Source organism: Oryctolagus cuniculus, chromosome 6 (genome assembly GCF_051225735.1).
Source record: "Oryctolagus cuniculus isolate XC-2025 breed Fujian yellow rabbit chromosome 6, ASM5122573v1, whole genome shotgun sequence".
In the NCBI taxonomy this organism is placed as follows: Eukaryota; Metazoa; Chordata; class Mammalia; order Lagomorpha; family Leporidae; genus Oryctolagus; species Oryctolagus cuniculus.
The window spans coordinates 149,672,422-149,691,929 of record NC_142872.1 but is presented as its reverse complement, the minus strand read 5'-3'; the positions used below and the strand labels follow the sequence as shown (position 1 = coordinate 149,691,929).

The window sequence follows — 19,508 nt, the reverse complement described above, 5'->3', positions numbered from 1 at the left end:
TAGCAGGCACTGTAGGTACAGAGATGGACAAGACAGTAACAAACTTGCTCTCTCGGAACTCACTTTACGTAAGCTGCGTGAAACTTTCAAAAGTCTAAGTCCACATGGGGACAACAGTTCTGGAGGAAAACTCGGGCTCTGCGAAGCGTGGCCTCAGGGAAGGGCAGCCACCTGCTCTCACAACACTTTTCTCCTCGGCCCTGTCAGAGAGAAAGGCCCTGGGGACTAGACAGACCATGGCTCTGACCCAGGGTAAACTTTCTCACGTCCTCAGGCGTCATCTCCAGCTTACGTGGACAGGCAGTGTGGCATGACATGGCCTCTCTTTCCCCAAGACAGCACTAGATGATCAACGAGAAAAGGTCTCCTCGCCACATACGTACAAGGAGCAATGGACTGAGCCAAGCTAAACGGCAGCCTTTGCTGCAGGCCTTCTCAGAGCCTTGAGACAGCTAAGGTGCTGGTGACTCTCCCAGCCTCCTCGTGCTGTCCTGACCACAGAATACTCGATTCCAGAGCACGTGGCGAGACCGGCCGGCCACAGAACACATTTTCAGACATGCTGATTCTTAGAAAGAAGTCGGGAGTTCTGGTCCCAGAATGGTGAAGGCCCTGAAGGCGGCCACGCTACCCCCTAGGGCTTAGTTTCCCCAGTAGAAAAGTGGGGCTGGAGGGTGGGAGGGGAGGAAAGAGGGTGGACGACTTCACCTCAAGTCGCTTCCAGGAGGCTGCTTGAGCATTTGGGGGTCACCAGGTCCCCAGCGGTACAGGCAGGCTCACAACTGTGTGTTGGCCCTGGTGAGAGCTCCCAGCACCAAGACCCCGACTGTGATGCAAGAACGGCCCCACATCTCCCCTTCGAGCCCGTGAATGGCCTCTCCATCCTCCCACCTGCTTGTTCTCCAGGGATTTGCCCAGGAGCCTGCGGCGGCTGCCAGGCGTGGCCTTGAAGCTGTTCCAGGACAACCAAGATTCTGTCCGATCCCCTTTGAACCACAGCTGGAGGGCCAGGTGGAAAGAGAGCAGATGGCCTGAGTAACATCAGCTTGATGAACCGTGTCCAAACAATGCTGAGATCTCCCGAGACAGGGCCTATCTGGATGATCAACTGATAAGTGGATAGATGACCAATGTATAGATTAAACATAAATATATATAGAAGATAGCACAATAGGTAGCAAGGGAGATATATAGGATTCTCTGGATATCCATATACCCAAAGGAAGTACCTAGAGAAAATACGATAAAATATTAACACTGGTTTTCTCAGGGTCACGGAACAATGAGTACTTAAACTTCCCTGAGGCCGGCGCCGCGGCTCACTAGGCTAATCCTCTGCCTTGCGGTGCCGGCACACCGGGTTCTAGTCCCAGTCGGGGCGCCGGATTCTGTCCCGGTTGCCCCTCTTCCAGGCCAGCTCTCTGCTGTGGCCAGGGAGTGCAGTGGAGGATGGCCCAAGTACTTGGGCCCTGCACCCCATGGGAGACCAGGAGAAGTATCTGGCTCAGTGCGGTGCCAGCCGCGGCGGCCATTAGAGGGTGAACCAACGGCAAAAGGAAGACCTTTCTCTCTGTCTCTCTCTCTCACTGTCCGCTCTGCCTGTCAAAAAAAAAAAAAACACCTTCCCTGTAATTTCCTAAATGCTCTTCAACAAGCACGCCCACTTTTATTATCCTCGCAGGTAAAGAAAACATCCAGCCCTCCTCCCCCTGTTTAAGGAGTCACAAGTGCAGGTCTGAGCATGAGAGAAACCGTGCAGCAGGTACTGTCAGCTCGCCCCAGCCGGAGTCCTCTGCGTTCCTGTCTCCCATTCCCTTGGCTTGTTGCCCTGATTCTTCATTTTCAACACCAGCTCCCAAGCACGGTTTTTAATAGCTCCCCACTGCGCTCCTGCCATTTCCATGTGACCTCCTGCTATCGTCTTTTGCAGGCCCCAAGACCTCAGAGCAGCCACACAGAGTTGTGCAGATCTTTCACTTACAATGGATGTAGATGACTGTGTGAGTGGCACACACACCCCCATCACGTTGTGCGATGCACGGCCTACTCAACAGTACATGGCTGTCCTGCCTGCATCGTATATTATCCTGCTTGTCTAAGCATTTTGTTGAGTGAAGAGCTACTTAGAAGATGACGGTAGCTGGGCTTGGAAGGTAGCATAAGTCCAGTGTCAGACGCCTGCTTTATATGCTGGCTGTGCCCCCTGAGCAGCGGAGTATGACCTTGGGCCAATTAAGTACCTTCTCTGTTATGCAGCTTCTGTTTCCTTACCCATAAAGGAGATAGCACCAGTCCCCACCCTGTGCACTATTGTAAAGATTAAATGAAGTTTAAATAAAATAAAATAAAGCACTTCATGTTCTGTCCCATGGTAAGTGTTCCATAAATGCTAGCAATTATAACCAGGAGTTTCTCTGAAATCACTCACAGAGAACTGAGACCAGATCTATTGTGCTCAGTCTCGGATTCTTGTGCAGCTTTCTCTGGCTAGGACTGGGGGTGGGGGATGCTAGGGTGGGAGTGAGTCCCATGGGGTCAGAACTGGGTAGGGGCTGCTCAACAAGGCTGCACGGAGTCCAGAGAGCCAGAGGGTCAAGTTGATTGAGGGGTGGTTAGGGCGGCCGCCTGACACCACCAGCGAAGGCAAGAGAGAGGGTTGTGATGCCAAGAAGGCAGCGTCCAATGGAAACGTCCCTGGGGAAGGAGGCGGAGCTCCAGGAGGCCCAGCCTTGGGATGCTCTCCCCGTGAATGTGCAGGCACTGGGGCAGGCTCCATCAAGAGCAGCGCCAAGGCCTGTCCACAGTCATTAGGATTGGCTCCAGCTGGGAGCTCTGAAAACACCCGAAAGAACAGCGGCCCAAACAAGATGGCAACTTCTCTGTTGCTCAAGTTAAAATGTGGATGTAGGCATTCAAGCCTGGGGCTCACTCAGCTCCTTCCAGGTCATGCCTCCACCTTCCCTGGATGCACTCGTCCTGGTGGTGCAGTTAGCACGCACATCTAGGCCGCAGGATGGAAGAGAAGGTGTCTAGGACTCCCAGGAGCTGCCACACAACACTTCCGCCAACACACAGGACTTCGAGCCTCTCTCGGATGCAAGGGAGGCTAAGCAATGTCCTTTCTATTTTGGGCACTGCGTTTGTCTCCTATTGCTACGTGACAAACCACGAACCACGACACCAGGTACTATCACAGTTCCAGAGGCCACAGTCAACAGTGAGTCTCCCTGGGCTAAAATCAAGGTGCTGGAAGGGCTGGGCTCTTTCCAAAAGCTTTTGGGGAGCATCCCTAGTCTCACCTGTTCCAGCTGCCGGAGTTCGCCTGCATTTCCTCCATCTTCAACATCAGCAGTAGCCGGGTGAGTCTTTTCCTCAATGCCACGTCTCCGACTCTGACCCTCCTGCTTCCTCTTCCCTACTTAAGGACGCAGTGATTACACTGGGCCCACCTGGATAATGCAGGCCAACTCGCTTCATTTTAAAGCCAGCTGATAAGCAACTGTATTTCAATCTGGAACTTTAATCCCCACCTTGCCGTGACACACAACGTATTCCTAGGTTCTGGGAACTATTACACGGATATCTTGAGCGGAGGAATTCTACCACTGCAGAGGGAGAGCCAGGGCACAACATACCCCCACACCTTGGCTAGGATTTCGGAGACGGTGCCAATCAGAATTCTCCTGGATGGGGGAATTTCTTCAGAAATGGAGCCCTGATCCAAGCCAGGTTCATCACGTCATTGCTGGTAGTTGTGAGCTGGAGAGGGAGGAAGCTAGCAAAGAGGAGCTGAGGATGGCCAACACCTGTGCCACAGCCCTGGGAAGCTGCTCAAATGCCACCCTCCACCCACCCTTTCACCCCACCCTCACCCCCTTTAGTGCAGTCTGCAGCTTCCAGGTGTTTTCTGCCTAGAACTGGCACCAGCTAAATTACCCAATATGGCTACAGGATGCTTCCAGCAATGACTTTCAGGTCATTATTATAAAATTACCATGGTGAGCACTCCCACTCCTATCATGTATCTGATGTCATGACACTTTGGGGATTTCCTAAAAAAAGAGTGTGGAAGTGGGTGGTACTCAAGCCCTGACTCAAACCCCACCCTCTTTGGAATATTTAATTAAGCCACCCCCCAGATACCACCCCCTATGTCTCCAGATTGTATAAAAGGACTGTCCCAGGGCTGGGGTGGCTTTTTGGCACAGCAGGTTAAGCCAACCTGCCGGCATCCCCTGTTAGCACTGGTCCTAGCTACTCCACTTCTGATCCAGCTCCCGCTAATGCACCTGGGAAAGCAGTGGAAGATGCCCAAGTATTTAGTCCCCTGCCACCCACATGGGTGACCAGGATGGAGTTCCTGGCTCCTAGCTTCAGCCTGGCCCAGCCAGGACCATTATAGACACTTGGGGAGTGAACCAGTAGATGGAAGCTCGCTCTCTTCCTCTTTCTCTCTCTCTCTCCCTCTCTTTCTCTCTCTCTCTCTCTCTCTCTCTCTCTCTCTCTCTCTTTCTGTATCTCCCTCTCTATAACTCTGCCTTTCAAATAAATAAAATAAAAACTCTTTAAAAAAAAAAAGACCCAGACTTTATTGATTGCAGTTCATTCTCCCTCGAACATGCCCAACTCCTTCCTGAGTGTGTAACTTCACTTTAAATAAATCTTGCTCCTCTGCTCACCTTTAACTGTGACTTTTCTCATGCAGACAGGAACTTGGACCAGATCTAGCCAGGGGCCACTGCTGGTTCCCTCCCTAAGCGCCTGCAGCCCCATGGTGTTGAAGCCATTGCAAAGGCAAGCAAGGATGTGAACTGGAAAGAAAGGGAGAGAGGAGGGCCTCCAACTGTGCCCCAACCCCAGTCCCCCAGGGCATTTCAAGAAATCCCCTTACTCTTTCAAGTTTTTCTGTAAACTCTCTTGAGTTCCTTTCACCTGCAGCCAACTGCATTTACCTGCACACTCAAGAAATACCTGTTGGGGCCCGCCCCAACCTCCCAGGACCCTGCAGTGTCTCCTAAATCCCAGATGTAAAACACTCTAAGTCAATGATCAGGACCCACGAGTCCCTTCCAGCTTTTATACTCCAACTCCGATGTCCTTGGCCTCACTGGGCCAGCACAGCCCGAAGGCGACATCTCCAAGTTCACTTCTCTGCATGGGAAACACCTCCTGTCAACAGAGGCCCCTCCCCGCAACTCGCCTTCTCTTCTCCTGTGTCTGCTGGGAGCACTAACAATGTTCCAGGGGGAACTACAGACCAGGTCTCCTGCAGGACATCCATATGGAGATTTTGGCAGCTGGAGGAAGAGGATGGGGGGGGGGGAGGGAGTGGGGTAAAAACAGCTGCCTTTCTTTGAGCAGCAGCTGGGACAGAGTGAAGGAAGACATTTCCTCCCCCCACCCCCACCCCATCCCTAGCACAGCTTTGCCTGCTGGGTTCCTTCCTGCAGCCCAGCTCTTGGCTGTGTGCCAAGTGAAACACTCACCTTTCACTTGAAATGTAGCTGGAGGCAGGAACGCCACCTTCAGAGAATCCCACCCCTGGGAAGGACACTCAGGAGCAGTAAGCCTCACCTGGCCAGCCACTGCCCAGGGTCACGGCAAGCCACTTCACTCACCTAAGTGTCCCAAGTCAGAATTCCCTGCCGGCCAAAAGTGAGCCTGGCTCATGAGAGCAGGTGTGCACACCTCTCCCCAGACTTAAACATGTCCCAGTGCTTTCTGGTTTCCCCAGAGGGGTGGCATCTTCTCTTTCAGGCAGAGTTGGACAGTTTGGAAGAAACATCTGGATTCTTGTATTTTTGAGACAGAAAGCTCTCATGTGATGGCTCACTCCCCAAATGCCTGCAACAGCTGGGGCTGGGCCAGACCAACGCCAGGAGCCAGGAACTCCAGCTGGGTCTCCCACACAGGGTACAGGGACTTGCCCCCTTGCTTGCCTCCTGGGATGCACAACAACGGGAAACTGGATCAGAAATAGAGAAGCCAGGACTGTACCACACCCTCTGGTATAGGATTCAGGTCTCCCGGGTGGTATCCCAATGACTGCACTAGACTCCTGCCCCTCTCATGTTTTTAAAACACCAATGCCATCTTAAGTCATTCACTAAGAGAGATGTTAACTGAGATTGCAACTACAATCAAGGAAAAAACATAGTAATAACCACCATTCTCACAGTGCCTCCCCAGTACCAGGTATATTACACCATTACCTACTTTAAATCTGTGTCCTATCAAAGAGGCTTTGCTGTCCATCCCCATATTACAAACACAGCAAGGGTAAGTTGGTTGCTCAGGGTCTGACTTGCAATTAAAACATATGTGGTCAAAAATAGCCCAATGCCACTGAATTAATTCATGAATAAAATCTACTTAGCAGTTAACGCAAAACAAATGACTCACTGTTAACATCTGATAAGAGTGCCCACCTCTGAGCTCCACCTTTATTTATCTTCTATATGACCTTGAGAAAAGTCCCTTGGCAGCACAGAGTTTGAACTCCACTAGGATTATAGAAAGAGCCCAGATCTTGAAAAGAGTGAGGGGCTGAGACTAAATTCTGGCTCCACCAATAACCAGCTAGTCAACTTCAGACAAGTTGAGTGCTATGGTTTGATGTTTGTATCTCCTCCAAAATTCATGTTGAAATATGAACCCCAATTCAATGGGATCAAGATGTAGGGCCTTTTGTAGTTGGATTAGGCCATGAGGCTCCAACCCCATGGATGGGATCCATGTCTTTATAGAAAAGCTGAGGAGCCGGCACCGCGGCTCATTAGGCTAATCCTCCGCCTTGCGGCGCCGGCACACCGGGTTCTAGTCCCGGTCGGGGCGCTGGATTCTGTCCCGGTTGCCCCTCTTCCAGGCCAGCTCTCTGCTGTGGCCAGGGAGTGCAATGGAGGATGGCCCAAGTGCTTGGGCCCTGCACCCCATGGGAGACAAGGAGAAGCACCTGGCTCCTGGCTTCCTGCCTTTGGATAGGCACGGTGCGCCGGCCGCAGCGCGCCAGCCGCGGCGGCCACCGTTGGGTGAACCAACGGCAAAAGGAAGACCTTTCTCTCTGTCTCTCTCTCTCTCACTGTCCACTCTGCCTGTAAATAAATAAATAAATAGAAAAGAAAAGAAAAGTTGAGGAAGCAAGTTCCTTCTGTCCCTTTTGCCACGTGAGACACAACAGTAAGACGCCATCTTGGAAGCAGACAGTGAGCCCTCACCAGACACAGAACCTGCTGGCAACTTAGTCTACAACTTTCCAGATCCCAGAACTGTGAGCAGTAAATCTGTTCTTCCCAAGTTACCCAGATTGAGGTATTTTGTTATAGTAAGCCAAAGGTACTAAGACATCAATAACCAGGCTGAGTTTTAATCTTCTTATATGAAAAAAAAAGGCAAAGCTGCAAATAGCCACCTGAGTTTTTGTAACAATTTTATATAAGATTTTAAAAGTACCTAGCAAACAAGTTAATCGAAAATGGATCTTAGTAGGGAATAGAACTGGGAATGGGAGAGGGAGGAGGAGTAGGGGTGGGAGAGTGAGTAGGTATGGTGGGAAGAATCACTGTGTCCTTAAGTAGTACTTATGAAATGCATGAAGTCTGTATTCCTTAAATAAAAGTTTCTTGGGGGGTATAAATAAATAAATAAGTACCTAGCAACAAGCACACCCTAAGTGCTTAATGCCTGGTGTTAGTACAGAGGTGACTAATTGGTTGGGCTTGATGAATGAGAGCATAGTGAGGGCAGAGAATTCAAGTGAGAAAAGCCTGGGTGAGGATGCTGCTGGGGCCCCGGTCAGTCAGTAAGAACAGAGGCCCCCAGACAGCACGAGTCAAGGGCAGAGAGGTGGCAGAGGGACACAGACTGGAAGGAGAATGGAGCCCAGGGAATACTAATGATTTCAATACCAGCATGCTAAGGACTCTGGGCCTGGACCCTAGAGTTGCCTTGAAGGAGGACCCTCCCACACCCTGCCATGACCACCCTTCCAGAAGGACCATTTTCCAGTTGCTGGCCCAACACCGAGACCTCTGAGTTAACTTCCTGTCTCCAGGGACGGAGACTCTTTCGCAGGTTCACTTGCTCCCTTGCTCTTCTGGCCCCAGAGGAGCCCTCTGCTCCTCCCACCCCTTCCCCCGCGGCTGTCCAGGAGAGGCATTCCCTGCAGCCGCCTTTGCCTCACAAAGTCACGGAAAGGAGGCGCTTATTCAGCCCATAACCACACCACAGATCCATAACCAAGCTCCCCGCATTCTTTGTGTTTTTATGTGAAGACTCCAGTATTCTACCCATGGCTTTGAACCCACATCTTCTGGAGCCCGGTTATTGGAACAGGCTGTTCACAGGAGATTCTGTTACTACTTCTTACTTTTGGCTTTTGGGTGGATGGGTAGATTGCTTTTTTTTTTAATTATCTCAAAGAAAAACATATTCCCTGATGAACGCAGACAAAATATGAGATTAGATTTATTTTCCTTTTTCTGAAGACACTGCTTCCACTTCGGGTAGGATATTGTCTTACCTCACTCTCCCAGAGCTTGGCTTGCCCTAGTGGTTTGAGAGTGGTGACCACTGCGTGGGAAAACACATTTTTTTTTCCTTCCCTCAGAATGAATGTGTTGCAGACAAGTGCCAGCTGATGCCCAGCAGTCCCTCGCAAGCTCTGTTCACAAACAAACATGAACAGCGAAATGGGAAGGGAGCCAGCTCTTGATGAACCAGCACTTAACCCCAGAACTCTGTGCTATCCAAAACTTTGTACTTGACTTCAGAGGAAAAGTCGAAGGGTTTGCTTCAGGAGTGTTGCTGTGGATTCGTTCTGAGAGGAGGAGCGCAGTGGGGGCAAGAGACGCGGAGTCACCACACAGAAAAACAGACACAGAGTCGGGTGCAGTCATAACCAGGAGCTTAGGGGTGCCAGGCACAGTGCTAAGAAGCTTACACGTGTCATCTAACTGAATCTTCTCACCTCAGCCCTTGAAAGTAGTGTTATCATTCCCATTTTACAGGTGAGAAACCACTTGGGTTTACAGTAGTTAATTTGTCCAGAGTCACACAAGTCTGCCCTTGAACTTCACAGTCCACAGGCTTAACTTATGCTACATTATATTATTTTATATATTATATTATATCATATTATTTATATATTATTATATTATATATAATTCCTCGATTTATAACAGGGTTACATCCCAACAAGCCCATTGTAAACTGAAACTATTGTACATCAAAAATGCAAATAATTTACCTAACCTATGCAATATCATAGCCTATATAACCTAATCTACCTTAAATGTCCTCAGCTCACTTACATTAGCCTATAGTTGGGCAAAATCACCTAACACAAAGCCGATTATATACCAAACTGTTGACATCCCATGTGATTTATTGAATGCTGTGCTGTAAGTGAAAAATAGAATTGGTTGTATTCATTGTAACATCAAAAAATCCTTCAGGGGGCCGGCACTGTGGCATAGTGGGTAAAGCCTCTGCCTGCAGTGCCGGCATCCCATATGGGCGCTGGTTCGAGTCCTGGCTGCTCCACTTCCAATCCAGCTCTCTGTTATGGCCTGAGAAAGCAGTAGAAGATGGCCCAAGTCCTTGAGTCCCTGCACCCTTGTGGGAGACCCAAAAGAAGCTCCTGTCTCCTGGCTTCAGATCGGCGCAGCTCCAGCCATTGCAGCCATTTGGGGAGTGAACCAGCAGATGGAAGACCTCTCTCTCTTTCTCTGCCTCAGCCTCTCTGTAATTCTGTCTTTCAAATAAATAAATAGATAGATAAATAACTCCTTTTTTTAAAAAAATCCTTCAGTTGGACCATCGCAAGCTGGAGAGCATCCATTTGCTGTTCTGTGTCGCTCCCCGTCTTCGTGGAGGAACGACACAGGACCCTGCGCTGTTCTTTTGTCTGCTCGGCCCTCCCCGGGTTTGCTGCTGGTTCTTCCCGGGTTGGCTACCGTCCCTTCCACCTCCGTGGAAGGGTGGTTCCCCCTGCCGCTTTCCCCACTTCCGCGGGGGAGCGGCACACCGCCGGCCGGCTCTCTCGGGGGCTGCTCAGGTGTTCCTTCAGATAGATGTTCCTGGTGCATGTTGTCTCTCTCCTCCTCTATAGTCCTCTTCCACCAATCCCAACTCTGCTACCCACACGCCGAGTACGCTGCTCTCCTCCAATCAGGAGCAGCTCCTGTGTTTATTGGTTGAACTGGAGGCAGCTGTGTAGAAGCTGTTTCCTCCTCTCCCAGCGCCATATTGGGGGAAAGCAGATGCATAGAATAAGTCTTAATTCCAGTAACTTAGTCTAGTCTGAGTTGCTCCCAGTTGCTCCCCACAGTTCTGGAGAACCAATAAAAGCAGGCCCTTCCACAGACATCTGAAGTCAAATCACCTCCCTTTTAAAGTCACGTACGATGATGCCGAGAGAGAGGAAGGAATCGGCAACAGCCAGCAACCTCCAGAGCCTGAATTTCAAGCAAGTTCACACCCAGAGGCAGGGCCTGCAGGCTGTATGTTCAGAAAGCCGACAGGCACATTCCCAGGCTCCACAGTAGTCCTCCTTACTATTTCTGGGACTCATTAAAAATAGGATAGTGAGATCAATCAAAAAACTTGAAGAAGGGTACATTCATCACTTAACTAAGCTTTTAGATTTATCAGCTATGTAGCACTGCCTAACTTAAGGTTCCTTTTGGTGTTATATTTAATAAAAAAAAAAAAAACAATGTAACAGCTAACACATATGGAGTGTATACAATGTTCCAAGCTCTGTCCCATGCAATTTTCATGGTATAACTTAGTTAATCCTCACATAACCTGATGAAGGGGACTAACATTATTACCATTTTACAGGTAATGAAACTGAGGCACAGAAAAATTAAACACTTGCTTGAATCCTACTAAATATAAAATATATTTTATAAAGCATTTATTAATCGTTCTTCCAGGGCTGGTGCTGGGACATATTGGGTAAAGCCACCGCCTGCAGTGCCAGCATCCCATATGGGCACCTGTTCAAGTCCCGGCTGCTCCATTTCTGATCCAGCTCTCTGCTATAGCCTGGGAAAGCAGTAAAAGATGGCCCAAGTCCTTGAGCCCCTGCACCCACGTGGGAGACCAAGAGGAAGCTCCTGGCTCCTGGCTTCAGATCGGCGCAGCTCCTGCCATTGCAGCAATCTGGGGCATGAACTAGCGGGTGGAAGACCTCTCTCTCTCTTTTCTCTCTCTGCCTCTCCTTCTCTTTCTGTGTAACTCTGACTTTCAAATAAATAAATAAATCCTTAAATAAAATAGTTCTTCCACATGTTTTTGCTTTTGTTTTTGTTTTTTTGACAAGCAGAGTGGACAGTGAGAGAGAGAGACAGAGAGAAAGGTCTTCCTTTGCCATTGGTTCACCCTCCAATGGCCGCCGCGGCTGGCGCGCTGCGGCCGGCGCACCGCGCTGATCCAAAGGCAGGAGCCAGGTACTTATCCTGGTCTCCCATGGGGTGCAGGGCCCAAGCACTTGGGCCATCCTCCACTGCACGCCCTGGCCACAGCAGAGAGCTGGCCTGGAAGAGGGGCAACCGGGACAGAATCCGGCGCCCCGACCGGGACTAGAACCTGGTGTGCTGGCGCCACAAGGTGGAGGATTAGCCTAGTGAGGCGCAGCGCCGGCCCCACATGTATTTTTCTATTTGATGTCATAACAATCTTGTAATCTTGTAAGTCACAGAAAAATGCTTCATCATTTTTAACACCTCCATTTTAGAAATGAAGGACCCAAGTTTTGCCTGGACTCTGCCACTATTAAGTTACAGAACTTCTGGTCCAGCTCCCTGCTAATACACCTGGGAAAGCAGCAGAAGATGGACCAACTGCTTGGGCTCCTGCACCCTGGTGGCAGACCTTGAAGAAGCTCCTGGCTCCCAGCTTCGGTCTGACCTAGCCCTGACCATTGTGGCCATTTGGGGACTGAACCAGCAGATAGAAGATCTCTCTCTCTTCCTTTCTCTCTCTCTCTCTCTCTGTAACTCTGACTTTCAAATAAATAAAAATAAATCTTAAAAAAAAAAGTGGGAAGTCTAGAACTGGACTCTAAGGCTCCTCCAGCTCAAACACTCAAGATAATAGAGATGTCCCTTTTTCTCTGGAATGTCCCACCCGATGGTCTGGCAAACCTGAGGTCTCTTGGCTTAAATACAGGTACGTTGGCATCTCCTTAGTGATTGTGAATAAACATGTGGCTTAATTATCTCTCCACCCAAGGGCCAAGGAGAGCGGGCACATTTTCATGCTGATTTAATCAAAGGCTGCTTAGTTCAGGATGAGGCCCGCCGCATGGAGCAACATCTCTGTTGCCATGAGCACGAGATGGATGATGGCCCAGGGCAGCCGTCCCTGGAGATAATGATAAAGAAATGACACAAAGAGCTCACACACGAAAAGTCCTGGGGGCCTTCACCGGGCAAAAGCCATGTATTTCTCAACATAGTTCCCATTAGGACAGAGGGAGGGGCTGGGCATAGCCATCGGGCCCCAGCTCCCAAGGCCTGAAGCAGCAGGAAACTCCCTACCGCTGCCAAGTCCTGTGTGCAGGGCAATTCAGAGGCTGAAGTCGTGGTGTTTTTTCTGGGTATTTTTGTTTGGGTTTGTTTTTTCTTTTTTAAGGTAATCAACTCTGCCAACATTTAAAAGAGCACTGTGTACTGACAGGATTTGCTTTGAAAACAAAAGGTGGGAGATGGATAAGAAATCAATAAGCCTCTTAAGTGCATGATAACCTGTCATAGCCTTGACACCAGACATTGGAAAGTGGGAAATAGATGGAAAATAACACAAGGCTTCACTAAATCAAAAGGCTTAGAGAACCGGGCATTTTATCAGAAGCTATCAAACACCTATGATGTATTCAATGTGGGAAGATGTTGCTTTATATCTATTACTAGAGGAAAATTATATATGTTTTCTCTACCCAACACTAAACTCCTGCTCTAGAGAATTCCTCACCAGGAGTCCTGGGGTAATGCAGAGCCCACCTCTACTACAGAAACCAAGAAGGCCAGATACTCACTTTCCCTGCTTCCCTTGCAGCTAAGTCACAGCCAATGAGATGGACCCAATGGACTGTAAATCAAAAGCTGATAATGAAAGAATAGGGCCCATGGGAAAAGGCATGCTGTGTGAGGCCAGGAGACTGGCAGCAACAGCTGAAACCCAGGGACAGGGCAGGACTCTGCTATGTCCTCTGTCCTGGGGGCATACCAGCAGTGGCCTCCCTGGGTAGTTTCTCAGGCACAGTCTCAGCCTTGGCCCAAGCTGTCATCCTGCCTCCCTCATTCCAGTTCCTTTTCTAAACACAGATCTTTGCAGAATTCTGTGAACTCCTCAGTAACCTTTCCTTTTCTCAAATCAATAAGAATTGGTTTCTATTGTTTGTAACCAGGAACTCAGAATTCACTAGGCATGTGATTTGGCCACCTTCATTAACCTCTCTCTCAGCTTCCCTGTCTGCAAATGGGCTCACACTCCTATGTCTTGCATTTACCCACTCAGCAGATATGTATTCACTAAATACACCTGTTAGGATTGAGACACACAGATTTATAATCTGGTGGGAAATACACATGTTAACAAACCATCACAGAAGTTAATTTACCGTAACTGTATAAAGGTCTGTTAAGAATTCATAGCAAGGGGCCGGCGCCGTGGCTCAATAGGCTAATCCTCCGCCTTGTGGCGCCGGCACCCCGGGTTCTAGTCCCGGTTGGGGCACCGGATTCTGTCCCGGTTGCCCCTCTTCCAGGCCAGCTCTCTGCTATGGCCTGGGAGTGCAGTGGAGGATGGCCCAGGTCCTTGGGCCCTGCACCCCATGGGAGACCAGGAGAAGCACCTGGCTCCTGGCTTCGGATCAGTGCAATGCGCCAGCCGCAGCGGCCATTGGGGGGTGAACCAACAGCAAAAAGGAAGACCTTTCTCTCTGTCTCTCTCACTCTCCACTCTGTCTATCAAAAAAAAAAAAATTCATAGCAAGGGGCCTGCACTGAGGTGCAGCATGTTAAAGCCCCAGCCTGTATCACCAGCATCGCATGTGGGTGCTGATTCAAATCCCAGCTACTCCATTTCTGATCCATTTCCCTGCTAATGCATCTGGGAAAGCAGCAGAGGATGGCCCAAGTGCTTGGGCTCCTGCACCCACATGGAGACCTGGAGGAGACTCCTGGCTCCTGGCATTGGATTAGCTCAGCTCTGGCCATTGAGGCCATCTGGGGAATGAACCAGCAGAAGGAAGACGTCTCTCTCTTCCTGTCTCTACCCCTCTCTGTACTTCTTTCAGATGAATAAAATAATTTTTTTTAATTCATAGCAACAGTATTTAGCCAATGCCCATCAACTAATGAGTGGAGAAACTAAGTGTAATATATTCATATAGAATGGTCAACCATAAGAAGTGAAGTCCTGACACATACCACAATATGAATCAATCTTGAAAACACTGTGTTATACTGTGGTGTAGTAGGCTAAGCCTTTGCCTGCTGCACCGCATCCCATATGGATGCTTGTTTGAGTTCCTGCTGCTCCTCTTCCTATCCAGCTCCCTGATTATGGGAAAGCAGTAGAAGATGGCCCAAGTGCTTGGGCCACTGCACCCACCTAGGAGACCCTAGAAAATCTCTGGCTCCTGGCTTTGGATCAGCCCAGCTCCAGCTGTTGAAACCACTTTGGAAGTGAACCAGCGATGAAAGACCTCTCTCTCGCTCTCTATCTCTCTCTCTCAAATAAATAAAAATGTTTTAAAAAAAGAAAACACTGTGTTATATGCAAGAAAACGGCACAAAAGGCCATGTGTTGCATGATTAATTTGTATGAAATGTACAGAATAGGCAAAGCCATAGAAACAGAGATTAGTGATTCTCAGGGGCTGTGGGAGGAGGGAATGGGGCGTGATTCCTAAGGATTACAGGCTCCTTTCAATGTGATGGAAATGTTCTAGAAGTAGATAGTGGTGATGGTTTCACAACCTGTGAACCTATTAAGGACCACTGCACTGTACATCTTCAAAGGTGAATTGTAGGGTAGATGGATGTGTCAAAAAAGAGCTCTCTTTCAGTTGTTAAATCAACAACAGGAGTCACCGTGCACTTGCTCCCCATGTAGGATCTCTGTCCTTAATGTGTTGTACTATGTGAATTAACGGTATAACTAGTATTCAAACAGTACTTTATACTTTGTGTTTCTGTGTGGGTGCAAACTGTTTAAATCCTTACTTTGTATAGAATTGATCTTCTGTATATAAAGATAATTTAAAATTAATGTTAATTAAGAATGGGGTGGGAAAGGGAGTAGGAGGTGGGATGGTTTGGGGGTAGGAGGGCAGGTATGGGGGGAAGAGCCGCTATAATACAAAAGTTATACTTATGAAATTTATATTTATTAAATAAAAGCTTTCTATTAAAAAAAAAGAGAGCTCTCACTGCTTGACTTTATGTCCCGCCTACTCCCTCTGCTAATGCTCCTAGGAAAACAGTCTCTGGCAACCCCTGGGCGCATGCTCTCGGTGAGCAGCTCCATCAGAAAGATCTCCTCTCGCCCTCTCTCTAGGTCAATTCCAGAGAAGCCCCTGACTGGCCCTGTGAGGTCACATGCCCACTTACAGACCAATCACTGTGCCCGAGGGTAGGGACTATGATTGGCTCAGCCTCGTTACCTGGCAACCACAGTGGGGAAGAAGAAGGCTTCTTTGATGACAGCCCCACCAGGATCAAATGGAAAGGGGGGTGGGGGAGGGGCTGTTCTCTCAAAGGAAATGTCGGGTTTTCGCCAAAACAGGGAGGATGAAATATTATGAACCAATGTCTATCTTGATTTGCCATGACTGCTACAGAAACCAAGTCCGTCTGTCCTAGGGGTACCAGGAAACTCTCCCCAAAGACATTTGCAATCAGACCTTGGAGAGTTAGCCAGAATAGCGTCTGATGGAGGCTGCTGCAGGTAGAGGGAATGCCTTCCCCCAGAAAATAGATGTTAAAACTCACCCCGTTTTAAAAAGAGCTAGGCGAGAGGAATTGGAAGGTTCCCAGAACAAAGCCAGGCTCAGTGTGGAAGGAGGTGGCAATGCCAATCACCCAGGTTTGATCATTACACGGGGTGAACCTGTCTCCAGCTCTCACACTGTACCCCAGCAACGTGTACAATTCTGAGTCAACTTATAGAAAATACGTGTAATGCACAAAGTTTAAAAAAAAAAAAAGCATCATCAATTCTGAACAACTAGGTAGATATGAGATAATTGTTCTCAGACCCAGGGATCCTGAGTCCCAGCCCGGGTTCCCTTCTGCTGTGGAGAGCTGGCACTGGGGAAACCCCTTGCCTCAGGCGGATCTGCGGAAGCTCAGCCTGACGGCCGTCCCTGTAACAACAACAACTGCCTGGTTCTTGAAGCCTCTCCCACTGTTCAGTATCCCAAGCACAGTAAAAACCGCTTCATGCCTAGTGTCCCAGCCCGCCTCCCACATCAAACCTCAGGGAGACATTTGAACAGGCCTGGGTTTCATCTAGGTAAAACTGTGCTAGGGATGATACGATCAGCTCAGTTTAGCTTGCTTCTTGGAACACTCTGCACGGTGGGATTTTTTTTTTTTTCTTTAATGGCAAAAGGGGAGGGGAAGGTTGGAGACTGGGCTGAGACAAATACATAGACTTCACTGGGCTAGGTGAGAGCGTAAAAAGTATCCCCACGCTCATCTTCAAGCTTGGAAAAATCAAGAAGAACTTTCCAGAAGGTTTTACTTGATGGGGTCAAAGCTGTACAGATGTTCCTGTCCCCTCAACTGCCCACTTCTGGGCCAGTCAGGGCCCATTTGGTTCAAAGAACAGAAATCAGTGAAAGATCATCAGGCAGGACTGGATGTGAGGCTCGGAAAATGCCTTGAGGACACACTAATTGGTGTGTCTAGTTGGAGTTACCAAGTCCCAGCCTGCCCAGGACCGAGGGGCTTCCTAGGATGTGGGACTTCAAGTTCTAAAATCAGAACAGTCCCAAGCAATCCAGCATGAGCTGGTCACCTGAGCCGATATCGCCAGCTGTGCTGCCCCAAGGGTTAGCTCCATTCTCTGGCAGTTTCCCTCCTTGGGGAGGCAAGATGTCTCCAGTGGCTGCAAGGTTAGCCCTCACACCAGTCACTATTCCATCACCATCATTGGATGCCTGTGTGATGTCTGGAGTCATGTCACATACACACACATAAGTAATCATGTAACAAGATGGCACTGATGGCCCAATAAAAAATCAGTCCTAGAGCCTAGATGTCATACTAGAGGATGCAGCTTGGCAAAGACACTTTTTTGCAACCACATAAAATAACCCTGTGAAGGTTTCAATGGGACGCCACCCTGCACAGGCAGAATTCCATCAGCACAAAGCCAAATGTGTCTCAAGAAGCAGTTCTCCAAAACCCAGGGACCAGCCTAAAACCCCACGGTGCACCTTCTAGGAGGGAGCCCTGTGTGCTTGCCACTAGGAAATGGTGACATCTGTAAAATTCAGGGTTAGTTTTTGCCTGGCCAGTGTCGCCTGGACCCCAAGTTCACTTTGTGGGGTGCAGCCCCACTGAAGGCACATGAGTGAACTATCCAGGGAGGGGGAAATGGATGTCAGAGTGGTCAAAAATAACACATGTCCACGCCCCAGACCACGCTGTTCAATTCTCCTGACTTCTCATGTCATCCCCAGGCAGTTACAAGGTGCACATGCGTGCATGCTGAAGGGCTGCTGCTTTAACACGGGGCAGCAGAAAAGACAAGGAGGCCAGCGCCATGGCTCAATAGGCTAATCCTCGCCTAGTGGCGTCGGCACACCGGGTTCTAGTCCCGGTCGGGGCGCCGGATTCTGGGATTCTGTCCCGGTTGCCCCTCTTCCAGGCCAGCTCTCTGCTGTGGCCAGGGAGTGTAGTGGAGGATGGCCCAAGTCCCTGGGCCCTGCACCCCATGGGAGACGAGGAGAAGTACATGTCTCCTGCCTTCGGATCAGCGCGGTGCACCGGCCACAGTGTGCCGGCCGCGGCAGCCATTGGAGGGTGAACCAACGGCAAAGGAAGACCTTTCTTTCTGTCTGTCTCTCTCTCACTGTCCACTCTGCCTGTCAAAAAAAAAAAAAAAAAAAAAAAAAGACAAGGGACCTGAATCAAGAAACACTGGGGACCGGAATCTGCTCGTGGTTCCTTACCGGCTGTGTCGGGTATCCTCCTCTCCTGCCTTCATCTGTGCCCTGGAGACTGACCCATGTGGGCTGCATCAATGGGTTCATTTGACATCCAGCTTCCGGTTGGGTTTGATCAGTGGAGGCACTGGCAAGAGACCAAAGGGCAGGACATTTACTCCCCCTGGCTGCTTTCTCTCAGATCACTGGGACTTGGTCACATCTTTCTACCAAGGTCATGGCTCCAACCTGAAGGCCCTTTCCTACCGCCACAGCCCCTCTCTCCAGGGACTTGCTCCCTCCACTTCCCCAGGATGGTTAGGTCCGGGCATGGTAACACCCCTTCCCAGAGCTAGCCCTGGGGTGTCCCACCATCTTGGGCCATATCCCTTACCTCGCCCTTTCCATGGTCAGCCATTCTGTTGCTAAGCCCTGCTCAGTCGCTCCATCTAAATGTGCCGTGGCTCCTGCCGAGACCTGAAAACCTCAGGCAAGTCACTCAGCATCTGGGGAATCGGTTCTCACAACTGCAAAGGAGGCTGCAAAGGCCAGGCCTGAGCCAGGCCAAAGACAGGAGCCAGGAGCTTCATCTGTGTTTCCCACATGGGTGGCAGGGGCCCAAGCACTTGGGCCATCCTCCACTGCTTTCCCAGACACATTACCAGGGAGCTGGATCCGAAATGAAGCAGCCAGGACACAAACCGCTGCCCATATAGGATTCTAGCACTGCAGGCTGCAACTTTACCCACTACACCACGACGCTGGGCCCTCCCTCCAGTCGTAGATCTCCAAGGCCTAGTTATGAGACATAGCAAGCATTCATCAAGCACTTGTTGAAAGAATGGAAGTTAGTATTATGTTTACCCAAGAGTCCAGAGGAGCAGAACGTTGAACTTGCCCACGGTCACACAGCTTATCTGTGACAGCTGAGAGCCTCATCCAGGCCTCACACTGTGCCCAGGTTATGCCTGTTGGCCAGGGCCACAGCTCATTTCTCTTGGTTTCCCCAATGGCAGGGGATGGTGTGAGGCACTTGGTAAGCACCAAACAAAACGCCGGAGAAGGAATAAATGAATGCTGGGCTACTGCAAATCCCAGGGGATCATATTTTGATGACATCAACTGAAAAAGGGAGAGTAATAGCTCAATTCTGCGCATGTCTACAGAAATCAATTTCTCATTTACAACAGAGACACTGTTGCCCTAAGAGTGCTAGGCGGAAAGAACATTTGCCTGAGTTTCTTAAGTGAAGTAGACTTTTACATAACCCGTTCCCCTCGTTTTATCTTGGTCCTGGTTGCCTGCCTCCTGGAAAGCTGCATGTGAGTCAGATGCTCATAGC

General features: G+C 49.5%; 1 long non-coding RNA gene across 7 annotated transcripts in view; it reads right to left on the bottom strand.

The window, feature by feature from the left end:
• LOC103348125 (uncharacterized) overlaps nt 1-19,508 on the bottom strand; it is a 168,660-nt gene that overhangs the window by 134,473 nt on the left and 14,679 nt on the right. For 4 of the 7 annotated variants that reach the window (XR_016236577.1, XR_016236576.1, XR_011389321.1 and 1 more), the window contains exon 2: nt 18,194-18,314. This is a non-coding gene — a long non-coding RNA (uncharacterized LOC103348125). Of the gene's footprint in view, nt 1-3,299; nt 3,460-18,193; nt 18,315-19,508 lie in introns of those variants that run through there. The other 3 variants (XR_016236579.1, XR_016236578.1, XR_016236580.1) reach the window with 2 other exon arrangements.